At 42.5% G+C, this 22,209-nt stretch overlaps 1 long non-coding RNA gene across 1 annotated transcript in view; it reads left to right on the top strand.

Moving 5' to 3' along the window:
- Positions 1–254: 254 nt before the first annotated feature.
- Positions 255–22,209, top strand: part of LOC134158163 (uncharacterized) — a 103,258-nt gene continuing 81,303 nt past the window's right edge. The window contains exon 1 of the long non-coding RNA XR_009962622.1: positions 255–415. This is a non-coding gene — a long non-coding RNA (uncharacterized LOC134158163). The remainder of the gene's footprint in view (positions 416–22,209) is intronic.

The following is a 22,209-nucleotide window of genomic DNA, read 5'->3' as shown; positions in this document are numbered from 1 at the left end:
ATGAGAGTAAAAGAAGTGTGGAAGGGTATCCTTGTGTCTCCTCAAGTTGAAGTCAAATATCCTATTTGTGCTCTTAGGGCCAAAACCAGGCTGCTATTTAAACCATATGCTGGTATAAGTGTGTTTTGGGATGACCCTGCTGGATAGTCCTTCAGATGCACCCACAGCTTTGAAATCCCCTGTAGCACGTGCTTCAATGCATCGCGGGCATGCTCACACCTCCAGCTATTCTGTTTGCCTTTGCAGATGCCAGGCCAATCAGAGAACACCTTGTCCCTTGTCCCCTGCTGCAAGGACAGACAGGAGTTTTACTTGTCTCCAGCTGATGGAGCCAGGCAAAGCAGGCACCAGCAACAAGATCCTAGTGGCAACTTTGAATTTAGAGCATTCCAGGGGCAGCTGTGGCATAAATAAGGTAACCCTACTGTTTCCAGCATGTGCACAAAGGAGTTGATGTGTTATAACACTGGTTACAGAACAGATCCCATGGCTAGAGCTGCAAAGCTTTATGCTTTCAGCCCTAGTCTAACCCATGAAGTCTCAGCCAGAATGTCAGCCATTACAAATGGTACTTCTGATGGTCCTGTGCTTCTGAAATGAGGTTGCTTTTATGGAAATGCAGTGACCAGTAACGTGACTTTATTGGATGAATTATGTCTTGACACTCTTCCAGGTAAAGCAGCAGAGATGACAGTTTGGCAGAAGAGATAGAGTTAGCATATGAAAGGATATCTATAACATATGGGCATCAGGATATATTTGTGGGTGAATACATAGCCATTCTTCTGAAAAAAAATAGGTTTAAAAAGTGTCCTTTCCTCTTACAAAGTCAATGAAGATTTAATTATGAACCCAAACATACCTAATACATATGTAAGAGATCCTGGAGAAGAGAATTTAGAGGGGACAGAATGAATATAAAGCTGAAACTTGTCAATGTAACCATTAACTGCAGTGGCTCAGTGCCAGTTTACACCACTGAGAATGTGGCCACTAATATCTATTTAGCACATGCTGTCCTGTGCCTCTTGTGATAGTTGTTTTCAGTCATTAGGATTCCTTTAGCAAAATAAGGTCCTGCTTTATCCCAGGAGCAAGACTTAAACTAATCCTAGTGCCTAAAGTTCTTTTCAGTTTTCTTTTATGTATGTAGAATAAGCCATCTCTATATAGTACCTTACAAACTATGTATTTCCATGGGTTATAGGTGTTCTTCTATATTTCTATACTAATTACATAACTAGTTTTGTAAACTTGTTCTTCTTAGGTAAGATGTTCCAGAAATCAAACTAGTCACCATTAAACACCACAAGTACAGCTGCAGGTTTAAATATTTTATAATCCAATCAAATTGTTTGAGTAGTAATGCATTTAAATGTTGTTATGGAATCCCCTCTAGACTTTTTAAAATGGTTACTCTGTTCTTGGCTTTGCTATTTATGAAATTCATATGGGATGACATTTTTAATAATAGAGCATTTGACTTACAGAGTAGCAATTCCTGCAGTGTCTCACTATAATCTATAATTTTCTGACTGAACTTTCAGAGGGACACAAACACATATCACACTTTTATTAATGAACATATACATCTGTTGATGTTGCCATAATTGAAATGACCTTAAGTGAGAAGCCCTACGTAAGTCATTTAGCATTTTTTATGATGCTTGGGTGAAGATGCTCTACAGATGCAGCTTTAGGAAGCTAAAGCAGGAGTACAAAAGCTGTGCTAAAATGATGAAGGGAGGTTTAATTTGGAAAATGAAACAAAGCACAGCCCACATATAATTAAGCAGCATCCAGTACTATAGAGTCGGACAGAAGACAGGTATCAGGGAGTTGAAATTACCTCTCCTCCCTAGAGGGGATGGCACTGTCAGGTCAGGGCTGTGCTAAATGCTGGCTAACATGAGGGTATTTGATTGCAGTTGCTTTCATTGTACAGAGGTTGTGGATAAACTGAGGACATCATTTCTGAGAGGAAAAAGTTCCTTAACCTCCTCAAGCACACAGATGTGTCAGAAGGGCATTTATAAAACAACCACCAGGGCTTTGGAAGGGAAAACAGACCCAAACAAAACGGCAAGGACTTGCTCCTTTGCAGTTCACCTGAGGCTCTTTTCCACTGAAAGGCATGGTCAGAATCCAAACGACTGCATGAAACTGGGGCAGAAAGTTGTGAAAAGACTGGTGAGAAGCAGAACTCCCCTGGGCCCATGCCAGCACTGCTGCATTCACCATGTCCTGTACCCCAGCCACTGGTGCTAGGAGAAAAGGAAGACCGTGGGTAGGGAGCCTTCTGTCTCCCTCCCCTCTTCTGCATGTACAACACGTGGTTTCAGGCAGAGGTGCAATGTCAGCTTCCTCTTCAGAAGTCTCTGAAGTGCTTGCTGTGCTCTCATAGGTGTCTCCTGTCTGAGAGGGTGTGGTGTGAAACCTGCAGCTGGGCTGCAGCATTTCCTGGCCAGCCCTATGGTGAGAGAAAGGTGTTCTAGGACATACAAGCCTCCTGTGCGAACACCCTGTGAGGCACAGATATGCAACCAGGGTTCCAAGGGGGTTGTCTTTTGTTTCAGCAATGATTTTTTTCTGCCCTTCATCTATTTCGTTATCTGTTTAAGAGCATAGAATAATTTTTCTACTGATTATGGCCAAACCAGATGCCCACATGGCACAAATTAGCATATGTAGTTCCCCTGGCTTCAGAGGCACAAGCTAAGATAGTGCTTGTGGTCTACTGGTAGCTTTGATTTGCTCAGTACCATGGGAAAGTTTGATTTAGAGTTTAAACCAGAAAAGCGTTGAAGAGAGAGCCTGCAGGTAGAGGGACAGAACCTCCTCCCATATGCACAGTTGTAAATCTCACTCTGGAGCTACTCCAGATTAACTTCACTAAAAATGAGCCTGGAATCAAGCCCTGTATGCCTGAGTTACTTCAGACTGTTATTAATTTGAAGAGAGAAAATGAATCCTTGTGAAGGGGAAATAAGCAATCTTTATTAATAATAATTAGAGAGGGAAGACATTTTTTGATATATTGGCTTAATTTGGTATATAGACAGGTCAGTAAAATATAGAATTAATAATTTTATAAACTAGTAAACATTTTGTGTAGTTTAATATTAATTGTGTTTAAATGTTTCCTTAAAGCAGTATCGCAGTCGCAGCTGCACACAGTGAATTGTCTGAGCCCCTCTGCTTAGTTGCAAAGTCCTTAGTGATGGAGTGGGATCACCAAAGGTGACCAAGTCTTGGGATGGGAGAGGCAGCAGCACCGTGTGTGTGTGTTCGTCACCAGCAGCTGGGACACTCCATGTTTTAGCTTGCAAGCCACTGCACTTCCTGTGAACTCTTGCTCAGGATTTGCTCCTCTCTATGCTTCTTGCTCTGGTTTCAAGGCACGTAAATGATGTTTATTATAACTGCTGTTAATGCAGTACCACTCCAAGGCATCTTGTGCTAAGGTGTGGGTCCCGTTACTCTAGGGCCCGAAGATTTGGGTGGTATGTCTATTGAGATGTCAGAATTTGGGAAGGGGGGGAATAGGTTTGGGATATGTGTCCCAAGAGCACATCCAAGTCTATACCCTGTTATTAAACTACATTTCCAAAACACCAAGGTAATGTTTTTTTCCCTGGGTAAAAGAGAGTTGTGCCACCATCGCCACCATCACTTCACAAAGATCTCACTGGTGCTTTGCTTTCCCTTCTAATCACCTTCATCTTCTTACTTTTGACTTTTGTTGGTATCACAGCACAGAGTAAGGAATGGCTGCAATCCAAATTCTTACTTGACTCAAGCTAAGTGGAAGAAACACCAGTATCAAATTTTACCAGAAGCCACACACTGATGTACCAGGATTATTGTGTTCTTCATAGAGTGATTGTATGTAATTTTACATGTAATGTTCTTTGAACATATGGTTCATAACATAAAATCCCTTCATTTTAATTGACACAATAGACTGGAATGGCTTTTTTTCCCTTGCCAAAGTACTTGTTATGGTCTGTATCACCTATAATGTGCATTCTGTACAGCTCCTAACTAGGTATTTGGATGCTGGAATGCAAAAGATTGCTATTTATGAGACCATGAGACCACCTAGTGGGTCAACGATTTGCATTTTAAAAGTTCATTAATATGTACTAGGATCATAATACTGCCAGTGCCTTCATCACACCAACCTTCATCTCCTTCCAATAATAAATATCTTTCAAAAATGGCTTTTAACGCGAAACAGGAGCAAAACCCCATGTATTTTGTGACTCTCAAGTTGCCCTAATTGAAAGTTTAAAGGACATTGGGCAAAGTATTTTTCTCCTAGCATTAGCTAAAGGCGTTTTTTCCTTCTTGTTGTTTTTAAGAATCCACCAGAGGCTTGAAAGTGAAAAATCTGTTTTCTTATCTAATCCCTTTTTCTTCCTTCATGGACACACACCGCTTCGCTATTGTGAAGCTGCTGCTGAGTGCCAGTCTGCTGGCATTGATTTCTTCTTAGTTAGGAGTAGCACTGTATTTGTTTAGGAGAATATACAAAAGCTAAGGAATTATGTGGGTTTTCTGCACAAATTACAAAGAAATACAAACTTTCTTCTGACAGCTATGTACAAGTTCTCGTGCTCTGCCCCCATCCACATTTCACATCGAACTGGTTTACATCTCTGTACCTGTCTTTAGTTGAAGAGCCTTTGTTAAGCATAATCAGAAACAGCCTTTTCTCCCAACCCTGTATTCGTTCTGATCCATATTCTTTTCCCTTTTGCAAAGCAAATTCATAATAATAATAATTCTTCTGACAAATATTATGTTTTGATTTTTTTTTTTTTTTTTGCTGTTTCAAAACCACAGCACGGAGGAATTTACTTTAGACTCCCTTTCATTAAAGTTTAATCCCAAAGTCATATACAGAGGTAGGTGAACGTCTGCATGACTTGTCTGAAATATAGGTTAATTAAGCAAGCTAAATATACTTTACAGAACAGAACAATAGAGCGCTCCGTTCTGCAATTGAATTCAAGAGATTCGGAGAGAAAAGTGATCATCAACATTGGCGCTGAGCTTCCCCGAGCCTGTGCTGAACTTTATACAACAGCATAGACTAGTGGTAAGAGGGAAGATTGTCACCGGGATGCTGTTAGCCTGTTGTGTCTGGGCTGCGTCTTCTCAGGCTTCAGCTGCAGCGGAGCCTGGTGACCTGTAGCTGTGTAAACAGGTTCATAAAACACGACTGTAACTGATAACCACCTTACTTATCTAAAGCTGCTTTCTGTTGACCAGGTAAGTGGAAAACCATCTCGCAGCTAATGAAACACGTAATGTGATAGCAGTTACATCAGCTTGGAAACAGAAGTAGGGGCACTTCCCTTTTGTTTGATCATGGAGCACTCAGTTATCTGCAGTTCAACATAGTCTCTTACCTTTTCATTTTGGTATGGTGTTTTTGTGACTCTATCAGCATAGTTGTCCTTTCGTGTGACCTGAGATGTGAGGTGGAGAGCACACAGTAAACTTCTTTTTCCTTAGTTCTGTTTGATTCCATCTACCTCCACTTATTTCCACCTCTCAGTGGGTTCACTTTGTCAGTGCCTCCAAACCCACAGGATGAGTACACTGAACAGAAAGTGCATTTGCCTATTGTGAATGGGACTGGCTGCCTCTTCTCTTGCTTGTTTTATTTAGCTGTGTTTAGTGCAATGGATTTTCTTTTCAGTATCTGCCTTGAAACCTAGGGATCTGGTGAAACGAAATTCCCCCTCATTTCAAGAGGGGCTTGTCAGTGACAGACCATTTGGCCAAAGGAGGTGCAACAACTTCTTATCCTCAGTACAAAGGAGCCCCCTGCCAGATTTCCTCTGGAAATAGAGCAAGGACGCACAGAGGATGCTAGAAGGAGTTCAGCTTGTTTCACACAGTCTGCGCTATGGACTTTGGCATTTCGCTTATCCATTCCTGCCTACCTTATGTAGTCATTCACACCGAGGCAAAGTGGATGTAAAATGTGAAGGAAAACTGTCAGTCCCTTTCCACACCTTTTCTGCTGTTACTGATGACTAAACGAGGTGCAAAACAATGAGAAATCTCAGTGTGAGAAAAGACCAACTTGACACACCAAGAATAAACCTGGGACTGGTTTTGAGTAAATCTGATGGACTTTCCTACTAAACCAGACAGTTTCGCACAGAGACCTGATGTTACCTGATCCACTTCTGGACTTCAGAAGAATTCATTCATGCCATTAGTAAAATATGTCCTGCTCTTAGACTACCCTGAGATAAACTAGTGCTCCAGGTCCCTTCCACCCATGTAAGCACATACTGTGTGTGTGATAGGGCACAGCATGCACTGCTGGTCTTCTCCTGGCCCTGGAATGGCCAGTTGGGCTGGCAGTGCGCTGAGTTGCTGGAGCTGGGTAGTGTGGAGATGACTATTTACAGCTGTGAATGGTATCTCCAGGTTTAATAACTTGGGCTCTGTCTGATGCAAACTTCATATAGAGTGGGGCTCATGTTGGTGAGATAAGTCAGGTGCCAGGCTGTGAGAAGAGGAACAGGAGTGGTTTGTAATGTTGGCAAGAGGGAGATGAGGCACATGAGGACATGATGGTGATAACCTTTGGTTAAGAGAGAAGTAAGGCAGCAGTTGTAGAAGCAGCAGAGAGGGAGGAAGACGTGGACTCAGAGAGGTACAGGATGTTCCCCCTTGCTTGGTTGCAGAAAAGCTGCAGTAGGAGGCAGCTGAGTGGGCAAAGTGTTGTTTTCAGTTTGGATTTTGTTTTTTTCTGCTCATAGGAGTAGAATCTGACTGATTTAACTAACAGGACTATAACTGATTAGTGATGAATTGCATCAACTGGTAGATCATTGCTGAATTTTTACACAGCTGCTCTGAATTAAAACTCCAGAGAATGTGACCCAGAAGGTAAAGCATTTGGTGCTGCGAAGGTTTTGGACTCAGCCTAAGCTGTAAGGTGAAGACATTAAGTTCTGATCTCTGTGTGAGCAGGCTGTGCTGAAACAGGTAACCTGTGTCTGCAGTCAATCATGGGGGAAAAGCTGTATTTGCAAAGAAAGCAAACGGGGCACCCTTAAAATCCAGGTCCTGCAGCAGGTCTGCAGGGCTTTGATTTAATCCTACAACCAAACCATTCTGCAAGCTGGACACCCAAAGGTCTGTGTGGCTGGAAGCCCGCATCACACAACTCAAGATTCGTGAGGAGATGTCTGGAGCAGCTCTCAGATGGCTGATGACGATGGTTCTCCCCAGTGGGTTGTCTGCTGTGGCAGGAGACACTCATTAGCTCATGTATGCCCAGCTTCTCTGTCAGTCCAGGGAGGCAGCATTGGCCTAGATACCTCTCTTGAACAGTCTAAAAGCTGCATGTGACAGAAGAGGCCATCCCTGCTCCCTCCTCTCCTCACTAAAGTACCACAAGAAGTTGGAGAGAAATCTTTTCCTCATAATTTGTTGTTTTTTGTTTTTTTTTTATCCACTCAGGTGCTTTGGGATGTGGTCTGCAAATGTTGCTTGCAGAACAGAAGTTTATGATAAAGAATTGATTGGAAGCTAGTAGGAGTTACGTACATACATGTGTGTATATATAAATACATGTATGTGAGCACAGTATTCCTTGCTCAAAAAAGCTGGTCACAATTTGAAAGGTAACTCAGGAAAGAAATAACACTTTCTGAATTGCAGACAGAGAAAGAGAGTGGAGGGGTTGGAGGGCAGGAGGACCACGAGGCCAGGCATTTTGCTCTTTGCTACTGCCAGAACTGGGCTGTGACGCTGGATTATAGGAGATACTTGACTGAAAGACAAAACAAATTGTTTTACACTATTTACAGAGGACATCACAGGAGATTTGTAGCAATCCTTTTGATTAAGCCAACCTTTTCCCTCCTAGTGTCAGGAACCTTGTCCAAATGTAGCTGCCTGCGCCCAGCACTGGCTCTGCTGTGGCACAGCTGTGTAACCTTGGACAAGACCTGTGTGAAAAGCAGTGCTGGGGCTTCCTCTGCTTTGCACAGAAGCTGCTTTTAAACTTGGGCACTTGCCTGGTGCTTTGCCTGGGCTGCCCCACAGCTGAGCCTGTGCCTTGACCATGTACCCTGGTGATCCTGGTCTGGATCCCTGATCTGCTGACTTGACTTTGGGATTCACCCACCCTTTTCACCATAAGCTTGTCTGGCAATCACTGAACTCTTGCCTGATGATGGTTACTGTCACAGGACCTTTTTAGGGTACTGTGGGGCTGCTCTTTCATGGTGATGACACTGCCCTGCCTGCTCTGCTGTCCCAATCAGCTCCTGTCTTTTTGAGGAGAAACCCACCCTTGCTTCTTCCTGACACTCAAATTCCTTGGTGATAGGAATCCTTCCCTGTGGTATCAGCACTCTTACTGTGGCCTGCAGCAGGGACAGAGCTATGGAATGACTAACAAGTTCCTTAGTACTGAGTCAGAACAGTGGCCCACCTACCACCTGCATCTGCAGCAGCGAGAGCAGGAGATACCGGCACTTCAGTTACAGACTGAAAAGCATGAACCAACCTCCATTCAAGTCTATGGGATGCACACTCTCAGGATGTGTCCTCAGGTGTACAGTTAGAGGATAAGAGTCTGCTCTTCTAAACTGAAGAATACTGTGATCATGCCTAGAAATAAAGAAACAGCACAGAAAAAAAAAGGGAGCATGTAAAAATGTAGAAAGCAGAAGATAAGGACCGCAGGGTTCATGAAAGGAATACAGGAGAAAAAAAATCATATTTTCTGCCCTTATATCTTTATTTCTGCTCTCTTATCACTCCTGGTTTTGCACATTCTTTTTTCTTGCCCCTGCTATCCCCTTCTCTTGCCTTGCTCCTTCCCTGGCACGATGTGCTACACTGCAGCTTAAAACCTTGGCGCTCTTTTGAACTGCCGAGTTGAACATTCTGAAGGCTTTGAGTGGTAATAGCTGAAATATTTCATATTAGTGAAAGGTTAAAGCTGGGTCACCACTTCCCAAGCACACTTTGGGAGAAAATTACAAATACTCAGATTTGCTTACTTCTTTAGTCCCCCAACTCCAGCAAGCATGCAGAGTCAGTCTGTGATCTCAGTGTCGACAAACAAGACAGCTTTTGTGTGGTGCACTGGTGTGTTTGAGTGGTGAGGGTTACCCAGTCACTTCTGAGCAGAACAAGTACTGTAGGTTGTTGAGTTTGGGGGTGTGTTTTCTTCCTTTGGCTGGTTGTACCTTGTAGCATCTGGAAGGTGAGTGAAATCGTCTACATATGAACTCTTTGTGGAGGCAGGGAAATAACAGTGATGGCATTTTGTTCAGGACCAAGGGTTTCTCCACAATAGCTTATGGAATACAACTCTTCCTCCTCTTCTGGGGAATTTGGGAACAACCTTCTCAATTTAGGACAGTTGTCCATTATTTGATGGAAGAGAATAACCACACTACTCTCTTAGCCACTACACTGTGTCAGTCCAGTTAGGCACAAATTTAGGGTTGGGGTGTTTTGGTTTTTGCTTCCTTGACTTATTTATCCACGTATGTCTTTAAATCAATTCCTTTTCTCACTATTCAGATGTCAGCCAGAGTCACAAATCAATATGTGACCACGTAATTTTTTGGTGTAGGAAATGAGGCATGTTGAGGGGGTTACACAAAAAGAGTGACAGAAAAGGGCACGTTTTCAAGCAAAGTTAACGCTCTGGAACTGGACAGATTGACATCGATCAATAAAGCACAAGGAGCTGCTCAACAGCTCTTGCTTAAGCCTCTTCTAGAATGACCATTTACAAGGGAAGGTCACTCCATTTTTGTGCTGTTATATGTCTCAATCCTGCCTCCTAATCCACGCAAACACTTTCCTGTGCAATTTCCCTGGTTCTCAAATTAACTATTAATGAAATGGCTATTGGATTGCATTGGTATTTATTACCGCTGTACTTCCCAGTTACTCTAATCTTGGAAGTGATCCTTTCCATACCATCATCCAAGTCATTACTGTGAATAATTAGAAAGCTGGGCTGTACCCTACTGGTAACCTCTTTCCACCTTGAAATAATCCCATTTACTTCCACTGTTTGTTTCTTGCCCTTCAGCCAATTTTCAGTCTCTGTAGCCTGCCAGTTTTCTTCCTATTGTGTGAGTCTGCACCTTAGGCGCTAGTCTCCCATATGGAAATGTTTTCAGAAAATAAGAACTGAATTTCTTGTATCCAGTCTCCCTCTAATTATTCTGCTTTATGCTATCGTGCTTATATATTCAGGATTCCTTTCCTCTCCCTTGTTGGGAACGTTTGCCAAACTGTTCCATTGCTGGGTCCCTTTTCAAGGGGTTTGAATTGTGTCTCTATCTTCACCTTCCCATCTTGCTTCCAAATCACATCCCTGAAAAGATATTCTAAGTCCTTTCTCTAATTATCTGTGGGGAGGGAACCTTCTAGATAGCAAACTGTGAGAATTCTGTGGGTAGAGGGTGAGTGATGCGGGCTCCATCTTTGTGTGAATCTCCGAAGAGGCACTAGTGTTGCACCATCAGTGTTTTTGTGGGATAAATGGGGGGGGCATTTTGATTGTACAGAAAATTTAATTAGATTTAAGGCTAATTAAATTCATTTTTTTTTCCATATTAACATGTTCACAAATATTATTGCATCTCGTTAGATTTCATTCTTCTCTCCTTACTGAACAATATTCAGTAGTAGTTTCAGATTACAATAAGTTCATTATGAAGATAAGGTGGAATTAGTGTAGGAAGCTCAGCTGGTTGAAGGGGTCTGTGCTTTAATTACTGCAGAGGGTGTGCATATTAATTACAACACAAGTGATATTTACTGTACCTCAGGAACATATGACAGAGTAAAGATACTGACAGCACCAGCTAATAAACTCAGTATGATAATGAGGAGAAAAGACCATAAAAATAGAAGGAAATAAAATTATTCATAAAGTATATTGATCCCAAAGTAAAGACATTAAGCTCTGATGAAGGGCAACAAAAGGGAAGCTCCTCACTTTATCAAACAAATAACCAAAGTAGAGAAATGTTAGCGGAGAGACAGATTGTCATTATCCTGCTCATGTGGCCACGCTCTGGAGGATACATGTGAGCAGTAAAATAGAAGATTTAGTTGTTTTAATAAATCAGCAGAAAGTCAAGTCTTTTACCTGCAGAATCTCGGGTCGTGGTGGTTGTGGTGAGCTTGGGGGCTGGACACGTTGCAAGGAAATGGCTGAAGAAGAGTGACAGGAAGGGACTGTGCTTTGGACGAGGAGCCATCACCAGTTATACAAAGAAACAACGTGGCTAATTGCTTTAGGCTGCAGTAATTGCTGCTGGGTTTGTTGTGTTGGCTTTGTTTTTTTTGTTTTGTTTTTGTTTTTTTCCCCTTATACTAGTTTTGAAGTAATTGTTTTAAATCATTTCTTATCAGCAGCCTCCCCTCCAACAGCCGTTTAAGCATATACCAAATGTGAAACACAGTGTCAAGATCTGTTGCGTGTCTCTTGGCTCTGGGGTCAGTGCCCACTCCCCCAGGGTATGGAGGCCAGCTCCCTTGGCTGCTCAGGCTAGGGAACCTGTCATAGTTCTCCATTTCCTTGCTGGCACTTACACATGGTTTACTACTTGGCAGCTGCGCACAGAGAAGTGCATCAGGGGTGACTGGTTGGGATGACACACCATCAGGGTAGATAGCATCAACTCAATCTTGTTGCTTAGCTTCCTTTGGCATAGTGTACACTTCACTAGGACGTGTGTCAGGGCAATTCTGTTTGTCTCCTCTTTACAATAAACTAAGGCTGTGCAAGTGACCTGAAAAAAACCCAGCCACAGCATAAGTAATTTCTTCCAGACATTACCTTCCTTGATGTTTGAATTGACTTTTGACCTAAGGCCTCAGCCACCAAACTGGAAAGTAAGAGCCTCACCTTTTGCATGTAGTTAATCTACACCCTGAAAACTCTGTAGTCATCATTTTGTGCTGGCTATTTCAATAGACTTTGCTTAAATGAAATCAACAGCAGCAGTTCAGTCCTATTCAGACTATTTTGGTGCCTGAATAAGACAGGGACCGTACAGTGCCTGGAAGTTTTAGTACATCTAATTCTTTTTATTATAGTCATTGTGCTACAGAATGTGTTTTCCTCTAAGGAGCTGTTGTAAGTTAGGTGATGCTGAGGGGAAGCTGGCAAGCAAGTCATCTTGCTAGCCATTCATCTCTAAAGACCAATGTTCAAATCACATTTACTGAAAGCTCCATATGTCTATTGCTTTGTTGTCATCAAAGCCTTGGCAGGCATTTGTTACCAATCACAAAGCTCCTTCATGTTGGGCATATATGTCAATCTTTGCTTAATAAAGACACCTGGATTGAAGCAGCCACTCTTGGTCAGGATCTCTGTACTCTACTAAAGTCTGCAGTGGATGCTGTGTCATTCAAGTGATCCTTTCACTTTTTGGAGCACCGGTTGGGTTTTTTGCTTCTTTCCATCCTACAATTAAGGATCCACGTTTCTTCACCTTCATTCTTCTTGGCAAGTCAAGGAAATAATGTCATACTTCCATGTTAACACTAGTTAACAGTAAATCCAAAAGAAAATAATGAAGAAAATCTGTTGTCACTGGTATTCCTGTAGTCAGCCCTGGGTTTATGCACTGGGCCAACTTAACTGCACTTTAAACATCCAAACCTCCTGAATCTATGAAACAGATTGAAAATGCTGCAAGAGCAGTTGGTATCTTGACATTTCAGGTACTTCTATCCACAGCCAGGAATACACAAACCAGAAAAAAACTATAGCAAAAGGATATGACCAATTTCAGAGCTTCAAAAAGGTCTGGTTTATATCTGCTAAGTGTTTTGGATTGTTTGGTCTTTCTTTTCTCCAAGTGCATTTGCCTCCTCATTGTAATTCAGTGAGTGAAAGACTAATGGTGGTCCAGTGGCCTTTGTGAAATGTGCTGGTGTTCTTAGTTCACTTCCCAATTTGTGTATCAGTAAAACCCCTGCTGCTATGAGCACTTGTGCTCCTGTGTTTGACGGAGGGATTGAGGTTTCATTTGCTGTCTCACCCTTAGAGATGGTCCTTCCAAGATGAGGACTGAAGCAGATTTGAGGACATTGGGGAAGCATATGTTCTTTCTGTGCATGCTTCACATATCCTTAAATTTCACAGTTTCTGGGCTCTGATTCAGTGTCTTTCAGTGATGCATTTATCAACAGATTTTTAACAGTGGAAAAAAATACAGCAAGTTAACCTTTATCCTAGTTCCTCCTGCAGTTGCTACTTGTGAGGAACAACAAGGAACAAAAAGCAAGACAGTGATGTCTCTATGTTTGATGATCTGAGCATGCAGAATTGCTGATCTCAATGCAAGTGCGTAAGGAGTGATTCGAAAACTACCTTTAAAAACTGAATTTCAAACCTCCCTTTTTGTATCCCACTGTAAATCCATTGGATCCCTTAGAGGCATTCTTCCCTTAGCCCTGTAAGGTGGTTAAGCGTATGAAGTCATGCTTAACACATGGGCTTAGTTAAGTAAATGCACACACTTAAGTGTTAATCATAGCCTTACACCTAGGAGAAAATCTGAAGTAAATTTGTGTGTTGAATGGACTTAAAGCTAAGCATTGGGTTTAAATGCTTAGATGGATTCAGCCTAACTGCAGTCAGAAAAGAACTGGGATACCTGGCACATGTATGTATGTCACAGGCATAAATAAACACAGTTTTGGTGATGTAGAGCATAATGGTATTTCCAGGATCAGAAGGAACTCCAATTTATGTTAACAGTCAGTGAGGCTGATTTATTTTAAAGGGCAGAGAAGAGTATTAGTGGATTCAGTATATTTAGCCTTCCGAGGGATTTCTTTACAGGGTGCTGCATGAAGACCTAATAAGGAATCTTAACTCCAGGGTAGATCCTGGTTTGAGTTTAACATCTTTCAAAGAGGAAGCCAAGAACAGAATAAATTTGCCTTTCTTGCATCCTTCTCCTTCCTTCCCTCCCCTACAAGCCCCCACTACTTACATCCTACCTTCTGCAGGAGCTGATGTGATATGCTGACCATGCTAAGTGATTTTGGCCAATTGGTGTTTCATGGTTTTGAGGAATTCCAGGGCTAATCAGACTGTGTACCTGGAATACAATGGAATGGTACACAATGAAATCCAGGATTTTGGGCACTTCTACATTTCGATTTAGAGTTAATGCAAGAGTCAATGAAGTCAGTTTAATGAAGATGGCTGCTCTCTAGGATGACGCTAGTTGTCAGTCAGAAAGAAATAGAATACAGTGTGAGGGTGGTCAAACAGGAGGAATCGTCAAGAAGAAAATATTTTAATGCCACCATATAGATCAATGGCATGTCCTTACCTTAAAAATCACGTTCACTTTTGGTCTCATCTCAAAGATGTAACAGAAATAGAAATGGTCCGGAGAAGGGCAAAGAAAATGAGTCGAGCCAACTGAGAGCCTTTCATATAAGGCTACATTAAAAAGGGCAGGGTTATTATTTAGTTTGGAAAGAAGAGCAAGAGGAAATGTGGCAGAAGCATATAAAATAATGAAGGGCATAGATCAGGCCAGTCTGCTGCTTCTCATTACGTTTGTCTGTAACAAAAGAAAAAGGGAGAACTCAAAATAGAACAACAACTGGCCAAAGAGTGATTCATTAGAGTGAGCGAAAAGTCCAGCACACGTGTATGAGTGTAACTTGTGGAACTCAGAGCTGCAGGATGAAATGAAGCCCAAGCGATTTGCATTAATACAGCCCAACACACATTTACTTCTGGAACTTGAATCGTAGCTTATAATCCTTCTAGCCAGGGTGTTATAAGAGCTGCTGTTACTCCTCATCCAGGTATAAGATCTTCACCAGCTGAGCTGGAGGAATACATCTTCCCTGTGGTACTGCATTGCTGATGTAGGTTCAGAATGGAGCAGAAGGGACTATGCCTTTCCTCACTGCATTCAGGAGTTGGTGCTATTAGACAGGATGCTGTATTACAAGAATTACAAGATGACAAGTTTGAAGCTATTGCCCACTGGCGATCTATCAGCTAGGAATTGTCTGTGCAATGAAGTGCTGCTTGTCTTTGGGGTCTGGGTTTTACTCCCAGCCTGTGCTCTTTGTTTTCTGGCTTTGGTCTGCTCGCAGTTTGCAACTGGTTTGGGGTATTTAGTCAGAACTGCTGCTAGTGTTTTCCCTTTCTTAGTAGCCTTTAGTCTCCTGGTGACTCTACAATAAGAATCAATGTTCTACATGAGCTTTTAACTGCCTGATCATTATAAGGCGAGATGATCATTAAATGATCCTCACTTTATTAATGCACTTTATTAAGTATTTTTTCCTGTATGTCTGGCAGCTGCACTTGAGGTAAGTTAGGAACAATTACAATGCTGAATAAATAGAAATAATGTAGGTAAGTAACAGTAAAACATGAGGGCACTCTGGAAGACACACACTGTATTGCACCTTAACTTGATGTTTAGTCATTGGAGTACCTGTTCTTCATTTTTCTTTAGTAAATAAGGCAGAAACGTACCCGGCAGCCTTGCTGCAAATAGATATTGTGTTGAACTTGGTGCTTGCTTTCTCTGAAATTCCTTCTTAAATGAATTAAGATATTGTGAACAGACTGAAAATCCTTCTTAACCTCTTACTTGGGTAGTCAACAGTTACTTCTAAGCTTTCTGACTGTTTTTGCCCCCACAGAGGAAAGACAGATGTCTTTGTTGTTAGCGGTGTATCTCTGATTTCTAAAATACAATTTCCTTTAAGGATTCTTGAGTATGCAGACTTAGCTGCTTCTTGAATGGAACAGAAGCACTTCCTTACTGAGTGAATTTGAGCTGGAGAGGTCTGAGCAAAGTATGGGGGAAAATACCATTATTTCCCGTATTAAAAGCAAAAGAACTGCAGCTTGAAACATGCAGTGACCTTGTTTGCTTTACCTGAACAATGAGAAGTCAAATCACATTATTACAGACACTTGGAAATCCTGGGTTTTATGCTTGTATTTCTGAATATTCACAGGGAAGAAAACTCCTTCTTGTGCTGTGGATACCAGCATTTAGGTATCACTCTTTACCCTTGCTAACCCTATCTGGTGATAACACACCAGGTTTATGCTGTACATATTTCACCCTACATGACCTACACAAGCCACCCCAAAGTGAAATTCTTCCTCCTCCTGAAACCTGTCTCCTCCTCGCTTCTGGCTTGGCAAAGGATGCTCCATTGTTCGCAGTACTGGTGTTTGGCTCTTGTCTAGACCAGTGTTCACTCATCACAATACCCCTGTCAACACCGTGCTGTATATGTGTTAGCTGCACTATATTCCTGTTGTCAAATGGCTCTGCTGTCATGTAGTGTTTAAATGTAAAAGATATAGGTGACGATGTGGAGCTGGAGGATTGGGCTGAAAATCTGGATTTTAAGTTGTCTGCAGCACAGAAGTTGAAAAGCTGAGACAGTTTTACAATAAATGTAAGCAGTTTAAGCAAGCTTGTAGCTATCAAGATGTGGATGTATGTTTTCCCCTCTGAAATGTGCTGCCTTTCAAGAGCACAAGTGTGGCATTTAGGTGACACTGCACTGCTCATCCGCGTGCCCTTTCTGGGGATGACTCTGCTTCTGTCTCCTCCTTGTCTGCACACACTGCAACTCCAAGGGTCTGCTGTGACCCTGCCACAGGCTACAAGACCAGTGAGCTGCAGAGAAGCCTGAACTGCTCGTGATACAGGAAAAGATGACAATGAATAAAGTGCAGTGCTCTTTTTCACTGCTATCAGCTTTATTTCAGATCTGCTTTGGTTTTTTTTTCCTGTGTGTTGGAAAACCTTTATTTTTGATGATTTTTCCTTGCCTACCTGTTTCTATTTTTTCCCCTGTTTTGGTCCAATACTCATAGATGGTCTTGGTCTTCCCGCAGGCTGGGTTGTGGATGAACCTCCTAAAATCCAGTGTTTGCTGAGAACAGTCCTGAGTTTCTGAATTAACTGAAAACAAAAATCAGAAATAAGAGACCACTTCTCTGTATCTGCTACGCTGAAGCAGGGAGACAGCACAGCCTACAGCAGTCCTCAGGGAGGAAACTGGTGTCAGAAGACTGGGTTTGTGTTACCCTAAATTGAAGCATAGACCCTAGCCATACCCAAAGCAGAAATCAAACGCCTCTTGGTCCCTGGCCTGTAGTTCCTGACAGATTTAACTGGAAATCCAGGTAAAGTTCCTTGTGAGGACAGTGCCAGTCTGTGAGTGGGTCCCTATATCCCTTCAGGAAAGATTACCTTTCCTTAAAAACAATATTCCAACCAAACAAAAAAAACCCTGACACTTGCAATTAGTCATTACCTACTGTTGCTTGCGATTTGTTGGCAGATCAAGCTACAATCTGTTGCACTATGACAGATCAATTTCTGCAATTCATTACAGAACTGAGCCAAAACAAAACAACTTTCTCTCTCCTTCCCCCTCCCTCTACCCCCAGTGCTGCAGCCTCTGGTTTGCTGCGAGCCTTAGACTTCTGTGGAAAGGAGCAGATGGGAGGCAAAAAGAGGGGTGGGAAGAGATGAGCCCTTCTCAATGTAATGCCCTTAATCTGAGTCCATGTGCACATTAATGTGAGATCAGTCCCATCCTTGGAGCCAGCTACTGTGCAGTCCTAAAATAGCATTTCAGTCACTGGATACTGTACAAAATACTTTAATCCATTTTTGTCCAAACTTGTCCTTGCGTTGTATGTTATATCCTGCCAAAGATTTGGTAGGGAATAGGTGGGATGTTTTATGTCAGATTAGTGGTTACAAGATTAGACACATGTGCTTCCTTTCAGAAAACAGTGACCACTTGCTATATGTGGGAGCTGCCCTTCATCCTCCCTTTGCATAAGAGGATGACAGATGTGTTACAACATGTTATTCTCCTAGAAAACTATGGTCATTTTTGCACTACCTCCATGAATGCTTAAATAAATAGCACTAATGGTTCTAACATGAGACGTAGGATAAAAGAATCTTATGGTTTTTCCTACTACCTTTTGTAGCTCTGTCACCTGACTTGGTAAGCCCACCTTCAGTGAAAAAATAGCACAGTGACATTTTCAAAACATGCAGTCCCTTGAGCCTGGAACCTAACACTGACAAGAAAGCTCAGCTTGATTCCAATACTGCTTTGTGATGTGTACTCCTCTTTTTCAAGAGCTGGGCTGCAACAGCTGCTAAATACAGAGAAAGGGTGGAAAAAAAGGTTGCTATTATACACAGTTTAGTTGTACAAAAAGCAGATGCTTTCTATGTATTTTATAAGTGAACACAGTCGGCATTCCAAAGCACCCTGGGCTCATTGCTCATGCTACCTTCACTAATTTTTTGCCTAGTGATGAGCAGCCACCAGAGTATTTGCTCTCCCTTTTTCTCAGTTCCCCAAACAACTCAATCCTGTGTGACGCTCGGTGCCACCAGCTCCTGTTGGGGTCAGTGAGCACTGATATTGGACAGCTTCTTGCAGGAAGCCCTTTGCTTTTCAAAGAAGGGGGAGAAAAACTAGCAAATCTTCTCAGTGTTATTAAACTGCATCCTTGTGTGGGGCCAGATTTGTGGAAGTGCTTGCGTTTTAGCCCTTAGATGGAGTGGCCAGCTTTTTGCCAAGTGCTGGTTGCTGCTGAATGGGGATAACACCAAATTCCCCTGGGTTCATTGCCAGGGATGGTGACAGCAAGATTTAACTGACCAGATGCATGTGACACATCAGTGAAACGCTAGCAACAGGGAGGGTCACTCTATCAATATAGACCTGTTCACTCTGTGTTTCTTACCAGAGTGTGTTCCCACTTGTGCTACAGGGGTAAGCCAAACCCCACCATTCTCCTCTGTGGCTCATTTTAGTTTACACTGTTGTTTACTACAGGAAAAGCTGGATGCCTGAGCTGAAGGTTCTGGAGTGAGGAGGAAGCAGCCATCCTGGTGTTTCCTTCCTTCTGTGAGCACGGTTTGGAAAATGCCTGCCAGCCCCCAAAGGAAAATTCACTTTCTCAAAGTATTTCACACTTTGACTAAAATGATGCACAGGTAGGAATGCTGAGCCAGAGCACAGAGAGAAGAGCCTCCTCTCTCAACAGATTAGAAATCCCCCTCATCTTCCCTGAGTTTTTCACCTCACACATGCCTGGCACACACTGATTTGCTCAGAAAGTCATCCAGAAAACTTCAGCGTACTTAAAAGCCTGCTTTATTTTATTGCTAATGTTTCTGTACCTCTTTCTGAGGCAAAAATGTCGAGCTGATGTTTGTGGCAAGTAATGTTAAGGTTCTGACTATAGTCTCCAACACAGAAATTAAGTGAATGACACTGTTTTAAACACCCTTTCTCAGCAGTGATTAAAGGACTTTTCTTTATATTTTTAAGGATAATATAAGACAATATAGTTGTGTTCTTGCCCTTTAAGAAAGCAGTACTCAAACAGGGTGTATGCATATTTAGAGTTGTATGTAGCTCAGCATAGTACTTTGGTTATCATTGTTCAATAGCGTTGTTCCGGTAATGAAGCGAAACTTCTGAAGTCCAAAACTGAGATGTAAAATCTGAAATGTGCTCCATAGAAACTGTCTTGGATCAGTGCAGAAAAATCAGAGATACAGATGGGAAGTGAGGCTTTATCAATTTATTTGGCTTTCATTAGAGCTGAATAAATAGTAACACGTGAAACCTAATTCTATCCAATTTCTTTGTTCTGGTAAATTACTACCTACGCCTCTCGCTTTTCTAGTTCCTGTGTTCCTAGAGCAGCAAGTGCTTTTTCCCCTTGGAGCATTTTGTTTAAGCATTTAACCCCTCTCTCCCCCCTCTGCACTCCCCTCAACAATATACAGACATTTCAAAAGCATAGGTTCGAATCAGCTTTGAGTATAACTCCTGCACAAGTTGTCTTTTGTGAGGGGGTTGATGCTTTCAGCATCCTTCACTTTCTCTGTGCTGCTGGTGAAAGGAGGGTGTGTTTTTATTGGTGCAGAACAGCTGTAGCGTGATATAGCACATTAACTTTGCTTTTCGTAATGGCCAGATATTAGTATTTGCACACTGGTTGTTGATGTGTAGGTGAACCACAGGCCTTGTGTACCAGTCCTGAGGGGAATCGACTCTCTGCACCAAAATGCTGGCATTGCTCTGCAAAGACAAGCCATGGACACAGACAAACAATTGCAGAAAATATCCCTAATGTTAAATACAGTATAAAGAATCTGTTTTTCCCCCTCTTATTATTCCTATTGTTTTATTTCCAGCCCTCTTGCTAGTGGCTGCCTTTGTGGCACTTCAGCTGTGATTAGATGGGCGGGCGAGCAGCTTCCTCTAGAGCTGAAGCCAGCTGGGTGAAAAGACTGGCAGAGCCTCAACTCCTCGTCTACCCACTGCCTTCACAGCAGAGTTTATTATCTCCATAGCTCTGTGACATGCCCAGCCTGTGTGAGCCAGGGGTCTCAGAGCACAAGTCAATATTCAGTAGTCAGAGCTTCCTTATTACTGCTCTGTTGCTATGCTTATTTTGATGTAGTCGTAACCTAAAAAACCACCTAATAGCCAAGAGGCTGGGGGGAAGGGAGGAGGAGAGGCAGAGAGAGAGAGGGTCATCCACTTCTAATGCTGGAAACCCTGTGATAATCTGTTCCATGCATTCAAATGAAAATATGACTTCTTGGCAGAGAATAGCATTATAATGTAAAATCCCATATGCTGTTATACAGTATGTTGCAATCTGTTTTACTGCTGCCTCTATTCTAACGAGTGAATACTGCCAATAAAGCAATTGAAGATAACACTAATTGCTTATTTCTGTGATCCATAATTTTTATGACTGCCTTATAGCTCTTTAGTCAAATAGATGTTTTTTGGCCTCTCAGATCTAGAACTCATGTACTGTAGTGATTGAGGCTGAAAATCTGCATGCTGGCCTGAGAGGGTTTTTTTGCCTAAGCTGATGAATAGTGTGTGTGTGAGGGGGAAATAATTGAAAAGTGTTAAAGAAAATAGAAGTCTTAAATCAGTCATAACAGGTCATAACACTGGATTTCATCAATATTTTTTAATATAAATTGGGTTCTTTCTCTCACCCTCTTGCTGCTTCGGCATTGTCTTTGCTGTGGAGTAATCAGACACTGGTTCTCAGAAATAAAACTCCCTTAAGCTTTTCAGAGTGACAGCGCTGCCTTGGTGCTGTTCCAGGCACCTTTTGTCTGCAAGAGACTGAAATATACCATTGGCATATGAGGGTAAGCAGGTCCTAGTCCTGCAGCTTCAAACTGGGGCTGGTCTTGTGAATGACCAGTTCTCTCATTACAAGGTAGCCCCACCATCTCCTAGCAGCTCCTGTGTCATTTGAGTCATTCCCTAAGGCTGCAAACCAGAAAGGCCACACTAACCATAAAGTTTTGAAGGCCACTTAAGAGAACTGACCAGATTCACAAGCCATTTGGGGTTCCCTTGGGTTCTATTGGTGCTGAGGTGGTGCAGCAGCTTTCAAAGCAGCTCCTTGTAGACCAAAGGGAGATGCTTTGATGGGTCCCCAATAGACGTGTCTCACAGTCACTATGAGGAAACTGAACTCCCTGTTAATGGGAAGGTCAGAAACTTCCCAACCTGTGCAGTGCTCTGATGTTTAGGGCACTTGCCTTATTTAAAGCAGATATGCTTCATATTTCCAGCTGGAAAGAAGAGCAGGTGAATTTGGTGGGTAGTAAACATCTCCTGACTCATTTACTAACCTACTTCTCCAACATGCAGTGCTATGGGGAGTGCTGGTGGAGAGGATGTGTGTTCTGGGGGCTAGTCCCCATTGTAACCATGAACCATTTCTAACATTCAGCATTTTACTACATTGTAGATTGTTGATCCTGTGCTTAAAGAGCACAATGACCCCTGTTCCTAGAGGGTTGTTACCATTCACATGGTTCAGCCTGAGAGCAGGGCTAGACATTGGGAAGGAAGGTGTCTGTGGGTCCTCTCCAGCATCTGGAAGGAAAGGCACAAGTCTCCAGTGGGAAGCAGAGGTAGAGGCAGCCAGCACCCTGGCTGCGAGGGGACATGGCAGCAGGGCACAGAGAACAGGCTGAGGCAGCTCCAGCTCAGCAGCTGCCTTCCCCTGCCACAGACCTCTCAGCAGCAGCGCTGATGGGCTCCACGGGGCACTGCAGCTGGGCCTTTCTACCCCAC

This window comes from Pezoporus occidentalis, unplaced genomic scaffold, assembly GCF_034315485.1.
Source record: "Pezoporus occidentalis ecotype Australia unplaced genomic scaffold, CSIRO_AGI_Poc_V1 ctg10, whole genome shotgun sequence".
NCBI lineage: Eukaryota > Metazoa > Chordata > Aves > Psittaciformes > Psittacidae > Pezoporus > Pezoporus occidentalis.
This window is presented reverse-complemented; position numbering and strand designations above follow the sequence as displayed.